Below are 14574 nucleotides of genomic sequence, written 5' to 3' on the forward strand. Positions count from 1 at the left end.
TTCTTCATCCCATTTTACCGATAAAACACTGGAACAATTCCTCTTCATCTGTATTTCTCCTCTTCCTACGACTTTAGGACCTCTTGAAGAGAGCCATTGAGATGCCTCTCCACCCAAATAGATCTTTTCTTTTTAGCCACTTGTCTGTACACTTTATAGCAGTGATCAAAGTTTTTCTCACCAATTTTTGCCCTAAAGCTTCTTCTTCCTTTTCTGTAAAAGAAGACAATCAAAGTTTGGTAACATACTCTTCTACATGGTTTAGTAAACCAAAATGACTGACTGAGCTTTGTACCCAGACAAGGTTGTAGAGGTAAGGTGATGAGCAACCTTTAGTTTGCCTTTTTTTTTAAGAGGAAAACAATGAATTTTATCTAAAATATAAAAAATAATAAGGCATGGATGGCAGAATGTTTTTAGATGATGAAAAACATGAAAATTATTGGCAGTAATATATGGTCTAGAGTAGTGCTGGAGGCTTGGCAGAGCAAACGGCAGCTGCAGGTTCTTTCAGGCCCGGGCCCCCACCACGGCCTCATGCCAGCTGGCCACCACCACCACCACCTGGCCCCTCAGCCACCTGCTGCAGCCTCCAACCCGGGAGGTTCAGGAGATGAGAGCAGTGGTGAGGCTCAGGCCTGGTTGACGCTGGAGGTGCCTCTGGCACTGGCAAACACTTCACCAAACATAGTGCACCAGAGTTAGCTTAAACTCTTGCCTCTAAACCAATTACCAAGCAAATTCTTATCTTTCTCTCCACTTTCATCTCAAGTTTCCATTCTGGCTGATTCATGTTGTTGCTGAAGCAGAAACATTGTTCTTTAAAGTCTATATATGGTGTTCCATGGCTTTGTAATACTATCATCTACTACTGTTTCTCATATTAATTTATGATCTTTTCAAGTGATAGTTTCATCTACTTGCCACCATTAACTATTCTGTATTTTCAACATCATTTGCTCAGATGATTATCTCAGCAGGAGTCAAGGTATTAATCCCCAGGTTAGGTACTGCAGAGTGATTAACTTCATTGACCTGTTGTTCCAGTGTGTGGGCCAGAATAAACCTTTCAAAACCTTCAATGCCTCAAAACTTAATTGCAAGTTTCATCATCTTGACAGTGTTTCATAACTATCTGCTATACTTCAAAGTAAACACTAAGCTCTTTTCTACATTTAACATCCAGTCTGACCATCACTAAAAAATAATTGGAGCTTCATATCTCTTCATGGTTGGGCATTGCTTGTTTTCATGAATTATTATTTTCTCCTGCCCAGTTGGTATCTTCATATTAAGAGCTTGTCCATCCTGTTCCAAGGCATGGAGCTGTGTCAGATATTACAGAAAGCGCTTCCCCTTCACGCACAACCTTTCATATCTCCAACAAACTGCCACATTATATAATGGCTCTTATCTTCTGATAGAAGAAATGGTAATTTAAAAACATTATTTTAGCAGCTTGTTTGATTTAGTAACTTATTTTCCTCAGACAATCCACTGCTGAAAGTTATCCATGAGTCCTTCTTGAGTCTGGTGAAAGAGAAGCAAGTGGCCGTCCTGTCCTTGCTTGAGTCCCAGCCGACAGCCTTGCGTGGTGCCGGGGGCTGGGAGCCACCTTTGTCCTGCCACACCAAGCAGGTTGGTAAGGTGAGGAGAAGCTGCTTTAAGAGTGCTACATTTCTTCTTACTACAAAACAATGATAGTTAATAAGAAAAGTAAAAAAATATAACATATGACTTCAATGGTGTAGAGATGGTGTAACAAACAGGTTCAGCTCAGGAAATTTTATTCTCACTCACAAATTATCATTAGGGCATCTTGAAATTTCAGATAATCAATGTTCTCTGTTCTAGCCCATGAATTTTATTTTAAGCATCTTTAGAGAGCTCAGCTTCACGGAGTGTGATGTGCTGCCTCATGGAAATGGGATAAATCAGTTATTGCCTCTATCTTTTTAGCCTTTATGAGCAAAGTTTTTGTTAAATGTCAATATGCATATTCTCTATTTTTTTGTCCTTCATGTTGTTTATTTTCTTGGAACTTTGAAATTTGTTGCCCTCAAATGCTTTCATCATGAAGGTGGCTAAGAATTTCCAGTGACTCATGCACCAGGTAGAAGGCTTGTTGCAGATGTGTAAATGTTACTCATACTTCAGTGTACTCCTCAGAGTCATGTGTGAAAAGCAAGGGAATAGAAGTTGACAGGAATGGATAGGAAAATAGCCAAAATATTTTTTGTATGTATATATATTTTCATATTTCCACAAACTTAGAGGTACATTTTCTCTTTGAGTTATACCTGGCCCAAAGGAGACATTGGTAGCATTTCTTCAGGTTAAGACCCAATGAGAGACTACTTTGCCACCCCAAGCAGTACATCTTTGGCTCCCACATAATGCACCTCCACTCAACCCCTTGGTAGCTGTTGTTTTAGTGATGCCACCCGTACCACCAGGAGAGGAAACAGTCATACTAAAGGCATACTTAGGCATTTGTAAGGATAGGACTGTAGTGTCTTGAGAATTTGAATGACTAAAAAAACAATTTAACAAACTTTTCATGAAGAACAAGATGCCATATCATAACTGATTACAACCAATAATGTTCAGCATTGGGGATACCAGCAAGTAGGAACACAGAACTTAGAGACACATATTACTACTGATACAAACAGTGGGCTGCAAGAAATATACTGAAAGTGTGAAACATTGTAAACTTCAGTTAGTACCTTTAACTCGGTAACTGTGGATCATGTTTCTTAAAGGTCCCTCTAAGAAAGAAATGAGAAAAAATCATCACTCATGTGCCATTTCATAATATATATCAAAGCATTTGTGATGTTTATGTATCATCTATTTTTTTGGGGTTTATATCATGGTGAAAATTTGGCCCGTCACTGCTACGGTAAAGCCACAAATTTGTCCCGCTGCTACCGTGTTAAGCAATTTCAGTCCTGCTATTGCAGATCTTATTTAACCCGAAGCAGTGACGGGCCAAGTTTGTGGCTCTACCATGTAGCAGTGACGGGCCAAATTTGTGCCATAATTTAAACCCCCCAAAATAGATGATACATAAACTGATCACGAATGCTTTGATATATGTTATGAAATGATTTGTGTGAGTGATAATTTTTTTTCATTTTCTCGCTTAGAGGGACCATTAAGAAACATGATCCCCGCTGTTACCGGGTTAATCTTAACTGAACCAGAAAACGGAAATAAAAGTAACAGCAGCATGAGCATCAAACAGAGGCGGTGCAGGGCCGGAGTGCTTGTGTCCATTAGGCAGCAAACGGGACCACCCTTGTGTGCATGTTACTGAGACTTGATGCCTCTGAAGCTCCTTGTCTGAATAAACACTTTTGCAATACTAGTCAGGCTTCAACTCACCTCCTTATACCTCATTTCCATATTACACCTCCTTATACCTCACTTCCATCTCTTTAGTATCCCAACATTACTATTATTATTATTGTTGTTGCAGATCCAGGAGTTGGGGAGTTCCATGAGGTTGAGACAACTCACCGTGACATTTGCAAACCTCTTGATAGGTGGGTCATGAAAACACATGCCTAGTAGTAGTAGTAGTAGTAATAATAGAGTTCTCCCTCTAGTTTTGAGTGTACTGATTTTGCAATACACCAATTTTGTGACCCTAAAAATTCTCCATTGATGAAAACCTAGAGTTTTCTGCGCCAGTTTTCATGTGGAGGTGTGGCAAGGTCTAGACGTCAGGCCACCTTGCTTCATGAAGCCTCTGCCATTTTGATTTTCAACTTTCCATATGGCCAGGTGGACACAACATCGGCAGTGGGCAAGAACTCCTATATTTCAAGAATGTGAGGAGATTTGTATGAGTGCAGGAGAAATTGAACAACAGGGGTGGAAAGATACACAGCGTGATGTTGGCCCAGGCACCGTATCTTTCTGTCCCTATTGGTCAGTTTCTCCCACGCTCTATCTTATGTTCTCACACTCACAATATTGGCGTTCTTGCCTGCCGCTGATGCTGTGTCTAGCCATCTGGAATGTTGAAAAGAACAATGGTGACCGCTACATCACCACTGCTGACGCTTCATCCTTGTTTGATTTCATGTATCAGCTGAACAGCTGCTTGTAGTTAAGATCAAGTTTTTATTCATTTAATATTTTCATAGAATGAAACAATCATTAATATATAATTCACAGTAGAATAAAATGCTTATTAAGAACATCATCTGGGTTCCTTGCGACTGTTAAGTTTTTTTGTTTCAACACTCACGCTTCTTGTCAGGTCTAGAAGAATCTTAAGGTGTACCCATGTTGTGTTTCATCTCAAGAGACAAAGATTTGGCAGGTGTTCATGAGTATGCATTGACAGTCTCAAATGGGCTCAATGTGCTGGGCACCCTTGAGGGCCCTGTAGAACTGTAATGACGCCTTCAAATGTGAAACTCCTGCTGCAAACAAGTGCATTGGAGAGTGCTTGAGATCTAGTAGTTTCTTGCAGGAGACGTTGGAGAATATCGAAGAGTTGTGGTGCCAGGCTTGCTGGGGAACCTGGACCAATATAGGGGTTTGATAGTAAGACTAAGAGCCTCTTGAGGAGAAACAAGAGGTATGTCAGAAACCTCACTAATGATACTGAGGGCCATTTCATTGCAAATGATCTCTGACCTAACTGGGCGCTGAAGAAGCTCCTCTCTGAGTCTCCCTCTCAGGTGAACACTATCCAAACAGTAGAAGATTGCCTTGTATTAGACATAGATAGGCTGAGCAATTTCAACAGTTGTACACGGCAGACCCTCTTGAGTGAGCAGTTTCCAGTAGCTGGAATATAAATTGCAGATGCTGATCCAGCCATTGACAAAAGCCCAGCCTCTCTTAATGAAGGCAGAGGCTATGGCAAGGTTGAGGGGTGGAAAGGCAGCTGGTGTTTCCAACATCAGTGTGGAGCTGCTCAAAGCTGGAGGTGAGGCCATGATCTGTGGGAGGCTGTGGTCATGAGACTCATGACTGCCATATGGCAATCTGGTACCATTCCTCCTGACTGAAAAAGGGAACCAGTTATCCCTATATGGAATGGAAAGGGGACCATCAGGACTGCAACAACTACTGTGGTATTACATTGCACAGTGTGCCAGGCAAGATGTTTGCTCATCTGTTGCTCATGGAGATTTGCAACCAGCTGCTGAAGCTGCAGACATCTGAGCAGTCCAGGGTTGCCTGTAAAGTCAACAACTGACCGTATCCTAGCCCTTTGTGTACTGGTGGATTGCCAACATGAGTTTCAATGTGACTGATTCCAGCTCATGTCACTCGAGAAGAGATTTGATTCAGTGCACTGTGAGACACATGATCACCTGTGACTCCACTGGATTCCTGTAAGGATTGTTGGTTTATTGACTGACCTGTATTGTAGGATTGAGAGTGAGGGGAGGGGTTGTCCAGCTTCTCTTCCATGGATGCAGGAAGGAGGTAGAGTACAGACATCATCATCATTTCATCGATTTCATTTTAGAGTTTCACTAGGGGATAGCCACGGCAGAAAAGATGGAAACTCTTCTGCTGTGGCCATCCTTGTGGGAGCTCTAGAGCAGGTGTCGATGAGGTCAGTCAATAAAACCAACAACTTAGAGTACAGACTAGACAATAAATGATCTTTGCAGGAATCTCATGAAGTCACAGGATATCCCTGAGTGCTTTGTGATGTGCTGAATCATGCACCTCCTTGAGATCCACATAGGCTACAAGCATCCCTTGCTAAAACTCCCTCTGGCATACCAGGAACGTGTGAAATGCTTGGATATGGAGTTGTCAACTTACCAGGTGTGAGCCTGGACTGTTCAGGTACCTCCAGCTTCAGAAGCTGACTGCAAATCTATATAAGTAATAGACAGGCAAGCACCTTGCCTGGCACACTGACCAGTGTATTACCACAGTAGTTGTTGCAGTCCTGAAGGTCCCCTATCCTATTCCAGATAGGGACAACCATCACCCTTTCAGTCAGGGAGGAATGGCACAGACTGCCTTATGACAGTCAAGACTACATGCATCCTGTGGGTCATGGCTTCACCTCCAGCTTTGAGCAGCTCTACACTGATGTTATAAAACCAGCTGCTTTTCCACCCCTCAACCCTGCCACAGCCTCTCTGACCTCATGAAGAAAGGATGGATCTTCATCAATAGGTGGATCAACATGAGCTTCTTTTAACCCAGCAGCTGAAAAATGCTTGCTCAGAGGGTTTGCCATTTACAACTGCTCAAAGCACTCAGCCCAGCAAGCTCCTTCTTCCCATCAATGTCTGACTCCAGTCAGCCTTATGCTGGGTTAACACTCACTTGAGAGGGAGGCTCAGAGCTTCTTCAGGGCTCAGTAAGCAGGTTGGAACTCACTTGCATCAAAATGATCCTCAGTGTCATAAGTGAGACTCCTGACATACCTCTCTCCTTGTCTCTTCTCAAGAGTTCTAGTCCTATGTCACAGAATCTATATTGGTCCCAATTCCTAGGAAGTCTGGCAGGGCAACTATTCTGATATTCTCCAGCACCTGCCCCGAGGCACTCCTAGATCTTGAGGTCCTGCAATGCACTCCTTTGCAGCTTCAAATATTTATCATTTGAATTTATCCCATAGCTCTACAGGTTCTCTAAAAGCAAGCACATTGAACTGATATGTAGCAGTCACTTCACACTCATGACCACATGTCAAGTCTTTCAGTCAAGATATATATATATATATATATATATATATATATATATATATATATATATATATATATATATATATATATATATATATATAAGAAATGTAAGTAAATAGTGAAGTTTACAAACTCCAAAAAAAACAATTTAAAGGGACAAGTCACACTCACAAGCCAACTAAACCACGGGCAATTATCACTTCAAATTCAACAACACGAGAGAGTTGACAATTAGTTTATTTTATAGGTCTAGCTTGGATCTTTGCCGCAAAAAAATTTTGACGCGATTCTGAAAGATACTTTATTATTATTATTATTATTTTTTTTTTTGACGCAATTCAGCATTGCAGCTCTGGTATCAAGAACCTGCAGTTCTCAATCTCCCGGATCTTGCATAATTCAGAAGGAGAGAGGTGTTGGTGTTCCAGGTACCAGAGCCATGGGGACCAAAACAACTCATGGCCATCTCTGTCAGTGCCAGTGGTGGCATTTAAGTTGCCTTTTATGAATTACGTATACCAACGTATTCATCACTCACCGTATTTTGAGTAAATATCCTTTGTTAAAGAGTGGCAGCCTTCCTTGACCTCTTTCAGCAAGTGTTAATCTTTCTGGATGAACAGAAATGCTTAAATGTATTCTTAACTTCTGTACTTGATCTTGTTCCTGAGCTTGTTCTTAGTCAAGTGGTTCTGTGGAAATAGCTGTCCAACAGAGGTATTACTTAAGTGCTGTCCAGACTGTCAGGCAGTGCCCATTGGGCATACCTCTCTTGCTTCTTGAGCAGTGTTATTAGATGGAGCAGTTCCCGCCCAGCAGGCTCCACAGTATCGAGCGGTTCTCGTGTGTTGCTGTGTATTCTGACACCATCACAAGGAAGTCGTGACCATACTTCTTAATCTTGTCAATAATTCTGTGGTCCAGCCTGCTGTGTGACACTTCAGTGTTAACTGCACACCAAAATCACAGCTTGCAACGGCAGATGGTTGCCTTCCTTGTTCACCTACATTGAAGTTTGTATAATTACAGTGGTGCCAGTAGTAATATTTACTACAGTAGTAGTACCAATACTATCAACCCTTTCACACACCACGATGCAATTTGCGGCAAAACGGAATCATCTAAATGAGCTTTTGACTGGAATCGCATCAAAAAAACTAAAAATTCGCCAAAGATAAAGTATCCTTCAGAATCGTGTCAAAGATCCAAGCTAGACCTATCAAATTAACTATTTGTCAACTCTTTCGTGCTGTTGGATTTGAAGTGATGAATCCCCCTGGCTTAGTTGCCTCTCAGCAGGCAGTCTGTGAGTGTGACTTGTCCCTTTAAATTGTTTTTTTCGGAGTTTGTAAACTTCACTATTTACTTATATATATATATATATATATATATATATATATATATATATATATATATATATATATATATATATATATATATATATATATATATATATATATATATATATATATATATATATATATATATATATATATATATATATATATATATATATATATATATATACACACACACACACACACACACACACACACATCATTCTAACTTCAGTTGAGTGTAGACTAAATTGTAAATTACCTTGAGAGTGCTTCTGTGGTGCATCTTCCTTAGGGGACTTCGGCTTGGTGTCAGGTCCTCGGGGAGCCATTGCCACTGCTGCCAAAGTCTGCACAATGATGACAAAAATGTTATACAAGAAAATCAACAAGAACAGAGTATTAACATAAGGAAAGAAATAAAAGAGTAATCAGTAATGATTGCTTGTTGGATTGAACATACACACTGTTCATGATTTCAAGTAAAAGCAGATGATTTGCATCATTGTTCCTCTAATGAATTTATTTTACTTCCAGGAACAGTGACACCTTCCAGAAGCTGCTGCTCTTTTTGAAAACACACTTTCATCTAATGTAGTCAGTACAAAGATATATTGTTGATGTTTTCAAAGTGTATAATTTTGTTAAGTGATGTAAAGATTTGTTTGTTATACCAAATATATTTTTTACAAAACATAGCATTCTTTTAATATTTTGACATCAAGAATGACTTCCCATTTAGTTGTTAGATGGAAAAACTCCCACCATATGAAGTATAAAGTATTAAAAAAAATTATTGAGATAATAACTGAAATGATACACAATGTGAAATTCAGGTATCTTAAGCAAGGAATGTGGATGAACAAACTAAGAAAGGACTGAAGCATAAATTTACTTGGCATTTACAACAAATTGAAACTTTAATTTTACTTTATAACAAATAAATGTTGATGTTGTGCCACTCTGCTAAGAAGTTTAAAAATGACCAGTTTTACTAAGTATATGATCATATATTCTCGGAAAATTCATTCATTGACCGCAAATATTGATTTAATTCAGAATACAATACTGATGGCATTAGACTTCACCTGTAGATGTACTTAAGAGAAAATGTTAATCTGGAATAAAAGAAAGAAGGAAGACTTTTAAGTGAAATATGATGTAAAATATATATATAGGCATAAAAACTTACTCCTGCTTTGAAGAGTAAAAAGGGGATATTTGTAATAAATGGCATGCACGCACGCACACATGCACACACACACACAAAAAGTTTCTACCAAGAACAGGAAATGTTAAGGAAACCAACCATGATTCAGTCCATTTTTCACACCTAGCCCCATCAATGCCCACAGACAGGTGCGTTCCCTCCGTACGCCAAACTTGACCCATCACTCACCTCTCACCCCAGCTACTAACACACCCAGGTCTGCCCTATCACCCTCCCCCAATCCTACTCTTTCACTTTCCCCAGTCCCTATTTCCTTTTCTTCCCCTTGTTCATCACCTCCGGTTTCACCTCCCTTCTCTACTTCTTCACCCCCTCCCATTTCTTATGTATCTTCACCATCTTTATCTCTCTCTTCACTTCCACTACCACCACGTCATAATTACACTTCCCTCCGATTACTAACAATAAACTTTCGTACCATAAAAAATAAAATAGCCCAATTGCACCACTTAATTACCACACACAATCCTGACATAATGGTAGGGACTGAGACTTGGTTGACTTCTGATGTTGACAGTAGTGAGCTTTTCCCTCCCCCTTTAGTATGACAGTTTTCCGTAAAGACCGCCCGACAGACCTCGGAAAAGACGGCGGTGTCATCATCGCCACCAATCACCACATCATAAATACATTTTCACTCTCACAAACAGTACTCCACGGTGGCCCTTTAACCACAGCACACACACTTGTCCTTTTTCTCACCAACAACATTCTTAACATAACAAACACTCAGGTTGTTCCAGGACTTAGTGACCACGACATACTCATCGTTGATGCTGACCTCTGACTGATTAGACAAACAGAGACCCAGACAGATATTCCTTTATTCAAGGGCTGACTTAGACATGATCAAACAAGACCTAACTGCTTTCAGCACTGACTTTTTTGTGACAGACCCACACATAAGACTTCCTTCCACCAACTGGAACAACCTGATACACACCATACACGCCTCAATGAACAGACACATACCACAAAAACACACTTTCTAGTAGGTACACACTTCCCTGGTTTTCCAGGGATCTACGCAGACAATGTCGCAAGAAACAAAGACTCTACAGACGCGCGCAGACGTACAACACAACAGATAATTGGACCGCCTACAAAAACACCAAAAGACATTTGCCAAAAATATATAAGTAGCGGAACGCAAACACATAGCAACTTATCTCGCAGACAACGTAAGAAATAACAAAAGAAACTTTTTCAAATTCTTTAAAACACGCAAACACGACACTAACACGATTAGATCACTGAAGGACAACACTAACACATTAGTAACCAGCCCACAACACAAAGCACAAATACTCAACACACAGTTCCAATCGGTGTACACACAAGAACACAACCTGACACCAAACATGACACACAGTCCCTTCCCCCCGATACCCCCCTTGACATTACAACTAACGGAATACAGAAATTACTGGACGGACTTGACACAACTAAATCCACTGGCCCCGACAACATTCCCGCCTTCATCCATAAATCCTTTGCCCCCATCCTTCAGGCCATATTCACCCAATCCCTAGCATTCACCTCATTACCCTCTGACTGGCTTTTGGCAAATATTAATCCTTTATTTAAGACAGGTGACTGGACTGACCCAGCCAATTATCGCCCCATCTAACTACCATCGATTCCATGTAAAATTTTCAAACACATAATGAATCACCTTGACACAAACAACATCCTTACTGACTCACAACACGGCTTTCGACCCAAATGCTCATGTGAATCGCAACTCATTACTACATTTCATGACATTGCAAGGCTACTCAACTGACGTGACATTAAACAAGTTGACACTATTGTTTTAGATTTTGCCAAATCCTTTGACAAAGTCCCGCACAAAAGACTGACATTTAAGTTGATATACTATGATATTTCAGGACCTATTCTTCACTGGATCACTGCATTTCTTACTCACACTCAACGTGTTCTTCTTGACGGATCTTCATCTGACACTGTCCCTGTTTCTTCAGGTGTCCCACAAGGCACCGTTCTAGGCCCCCTTCATTTCCTCCTGAACATTAACACTCTCAACGCCTAACTCTTCCACTAGACTATTTGCCGACGATAGTTTGCTGTTTAGAGCAGTAAAGACTACCGACGACTGCAGACTGCTACAAAAAGACTTGGACGCCCTCCAGCGGTGGGAGCGCACCAGGCAGATGCATTGCTGACTAGACAAATGTAATTATTATTATCTTTCTCTCTCCTTCTATGTCACTTATCTGTCTTTCTCTCTCTCTCTTATCTGTCTTTCTTTGTCTCTTATCTGTCTTTCTTTGTCTCTTATCTGTCTCTCTTTTAAGTCTTTCTCTGTCTTTCTTTAAGTCTTTCTCTGTCTCTCTAAGTCTTTCTCTGTCTCTCTTTTAAGTCTTTCTCTGTCTTTCTTTAAGTCTTTCTCTGTCTCTCTAAGTCTTTCTCTGTCTCTCTTTTAAGTCTTTCTCTGTCTTTCTTTAAGTCTTTCTCTGTCTCTCTTTATGTCTTTCTCTGTCTCTCTTAAGTCTGTCTCTGTCTCTCTTTAAGTCTTTCTCTGTCTCTCTAAGTCTTTCTCTGTCTATCTTTATGTCTTTCTCTGTCTCTCTTTATGTCTTTCTCTGTCTCTCTTTATGTCTTTCTCTGTCTCTTTATGTCTTTCTCTGTCTCTCTTAAGTCTTTCTCTGTCTCTCTTAAGTCTTTCTCTGTCTCTTTAAGTCTTTCTCTGTCTCTAAGTCTTTCTCTCTCTCTTTATGTCTTTCTGTCTCTCTTAAGTCTTTCTGTCTCTCTAAGTCTTTCTCTGTCTCTCTTTAAGTCTTTCTCTGTCTCTAAGTCTTTCTCTGTCTCTCTTTATGTCTTTCTCTGTCTCTCTTAATTCTTTCTCTGTCTCTCTTTAAGTCTTTCTCTGTCTCTCTTAAGTCTTTCTGTCTCTCTTTAAGTCTTTCTCTGTCTCTAAGTCTTTCTCTGTCTCTAAGTCTTTCTCTGTCTCTCTTTAAGTCTTTCTCTGTCTCTCTTTAAGTCTTTCTCTGTCTCTCCTTAAGTCTTTCTGTCTCTTTAAGTCTTTCTCTGTCTCAAGTCTTTCTCGGTCTCTCTTTAAGTCTTTCTCTGTCTCTCTTTAAGTCTTTCTCTGTCTCTCCTTAAGTCTTTCTATGACTCTCTTTAAGTCTTTCTCTGTCTCTCTCTAAGTCTTTCTCTGTCTCTCTTTAAGTCTTTCTCTGTCTCTCTTTAAGTCTTTCTGTCTCTCTTTAAGTCTTTCTCTGTCTCTCTATGTCTTTCTCTGTCTCTCTTAAGTCTTTCTCTGTCTCTTAAGTCTTTCTCTGTCTCTCTTTATGTCTTTCTCTGTCTCTCTTATCTGTCTTTCACTGTCTCTCTTTAAGTCTTTCTCTGTCTCTCTTTATGTCTTTCTCTGTCTCTCTTATCTGTCTTTCACTGTCTCTCTTTAAGTCTTTCTCTGTCTCTCTTTATGTCTTTCTCTGTCTCTCTTTATGTCTTTCTCTGTCTCTCTTTAAGTCTTTCTCTGTCTCTTTATGTCTTTCTCTGTCTCTCTTTATGTCTTTCTCTGTCTCTCTTTATATCTTTCTCTGTCTCTCTTTAAGTCTTTCTCTGTCTCTCTCTAAGTCTTTCTCTGTCTCTCTTTAAGTCTTTCTGTCTCTCTTTAAGTCTTTCTCTGTCTCTCTTTAAGTCTTTCTCTGTCTCTTTAAGTCTTTCTCTGTCTCTTTAAGTCTTTCTCTGTCTCTCTTTATGTCTTTTTCTGTCTCTCTTTATGTCTTTCTCTGTCTCTCTCTAAGTCTTTCTCTGTCTCTCTTTAAGTCTTTCTCTGTCTCTCTTTATGTCTTTCTCTATCTCTCTTTATGTCTTTCTGTCTCTCTTTAAGTCTTTCTCTGTCTCTCTTTAAGTCTTTCTCTGTCTCTCTTAAGTCTTTCTCTGTCTCTTTATGTCTTTCTCTGTCTCTAAGTATTTCTCTGTCTCTCTTTAAGTCTTTCTCTGTCTCTCTTTAAGTCTTTCTCTGTCTCTCTTTATGTCTTTCTCTATCTCTCTTTATGTCTTTCTCTGTCTCTTTATGTCTTTCTCTGTCTCTTTAAGTCTTTCTCTGTCTCTCTTAAGTCTTTCTCTGTCTCTAAGTCTTTCTCTGTCTCTCTTTAAGTCTTTCTCTGTCTCTTTAAGTCTTTCTCTGTCTCTCCTCAAGTCTTTCTATGACTCTCTTTAAGTCTTTCTCTGTCTCTTTAAGTCTTTCTCTGTCTCTCTTTAAGTCTTTCTCTGTCTCTCTTTATGTCTTTCTCTGTCTCTCTCTAAGTCTTTCTCTGTCTCTCTTTAAGTCTTTCTCTGTCTCTCTTTAAGTCTTTCTCTGTCTCTCTTTATGTCTTTCTCTATCTCTCTTAAGTCTTTCTGTCTCTCTCTCTTTAAGTCTTTCTGTCTCTTTAAGTCTTTCTCTGTCTCTCTTTATGTCTTTCTCTATCTCTCTTTATGTCTTTCTCTGTCTCTTTAAGTCTTTCTCTGTCTCTCTTAAGTCTTTCTCTGTCTCTTTAAGTCTTTCTCTGTCTCTCTTAAGTCTTTCTCTGTCTCTCTCTAAGTCTTTCTCTGTCTCTCTTTAAGTCTTTCTCTGTCTCTCTTTAAGTCTTTCTGTCTCTCTAATCTGTCTCTTCAAGTCTTTCTCTGTCTCTCTCTAAGTCTTTCTCTGTCTCTCTTTAAGTCTTTCTCTGTCTCTCTTTAAGTCTTTCTCTGTCTCTCTTTAAGTCTTTCTGTCTCTCTAATCTGTCTCTTCAAGTCTTTCTCTGTCTCTCTCTAAGTCTTTCTCTGTCTCTCTTTAAGTCTTTCTCTGTCTCTCTTTAAGTCTTTCTCTGTCTCTCTTTATATCTTTCTCCGTCTCTCTAAGTCTTTCTCTCTTATCCTCCCTTTCTCCTCTTCCTTTCCCTTCCCTCCAGGCATCACAAAAGTCTCTACACCAACAAGCGTCACACAACAAAGACAAGCAAATAATACATGTTCAAAACGACACCGCTGAACTCTACTGGATGACACACGGGCAGCCAACCACCGGGGACGGGACACATGTATCACACGTTTATACATTACCTGGGCGTCGTCACGTGCTGCTCCGCTCCATCACGTCACCTTCAGACCTTCCTTCATCAGGCCACACTCTCTATTGCACTTCCTCGGCCTGGAAACGCGGGAAAAAGGGAAGATTTGGTGCCCGGCTGAGTGATGGCTCCGGGTGATCAGCTGGTCTTGATCTTGATGTCACAGGTGGCTCGGGATTTCTCCCCTGACAGGCCTTTGTATCGGCAGCTCCTGCGAAAACAAAACATGAGGAAAGTCTATGTTCTCGGGGCAAGAT

The 14574-nt window shown here is 40.2% G+C and overlaps 2 long non-coding RNA genes across 2 annotated transcripts; one reads left to right on the forward strand and one right to left on the reverse strand.

The window, feature by feature from the left end:
- The first annotated feature begins 3023 nt into the window (after positions 1–3023).
- Positions 3024–8708, forward strand: LOC126989265 (uncharacterized). The gene is made up of 2 exons (XR_007743140.1): positions 3024–3551; positions 8558–8708. It is a non-coding gene; the product is annotated as an uncharacterized LOC126989265 (long non-coding RNA).
- LOC126989264 (uncharacterized) lies at positions 7012–14519 on the reverse strand. The gene is made up of 3 exons (XR_007743139.1): positions 14310–14519; positions 8283–8370; positions 7012–7686 (listed from the first exon to the last, which is right to left on the reverse strand). It is a non-coding gene; the product is annotated as an uncharacterized LOC126989264 (long non-coding RNA).
- Positions 14520–14574: the final 55 nt, after the last annotated feature.

The sequence above is a fragment of the Eriocheir sinensis genome, unplaced genomic scaffold, assembly GCF_024679095.1.
Source record: "Eriocheir sinensis breed Jianghai 21 unplaced genomic scaffold, ASM2467909v1 Scaffold1118, whole genome shotgun sequence".
In the NCBI taxonomy this organism is placed as follows: Eukaryota; Metazoa; Arthropoda; class Malacostraca; order Decapoda; family Varunidae; genus Eriocheir; species Eriocheir sinensis.